Below are 432 nucleotides of genomic sequence, written 5' to 3' on the forward strand. Positions count from 1 at the left end.
ACAGAACATGTCAGACTGTAACAGAACATGTCAGACTGTAACAGAACATGTCAGACTGTAACAGAACATGTCAGACTGTAGCAGAATATGTCACACTGTAGCAGAACATGTTAGACTGTAACAGAACATATCAGACGCTAACAGAACATGTCAGATTCTAACAGAACATGTCGGACTCTAACAGAACCTGTCAGACTGTAATAGAACATGTCAGACTGTAGCAGAACATGTCAGACTGTAGTAGAACATGTCAGAGTGTAGCAGAACATTTCAGACTCTAATAGAACATGTCAGACTGTAGCATAACATGTCAAACTCTAGCAGAACATGTCAGACTGTAGCAGAACATGTCAGACTGTAACAGAACATGTCAGACTCTAACAGAACATGTCAGACTCTAACAGAACATGTCAGACTGTAACAGAACATGTC

This window comes from Austrofundulus limnaeus, unplaced genomic scaffold (genome assembly GCF_001266775.1).
Source record: "Austrofundulus limnaeus strain Quisiro unplaced genomic scaffold, Austrofundulus_limnaeus-1.0 Scaffold649, whole genome shotgun sequence".
Taxonomy (NCBI): Eukaryota; Metazoa; Chordata; class Actinopteri; order Cyprinodontiformes; family Rivulidae; genus Austrofundulus; species Austrofundulus limnaeus.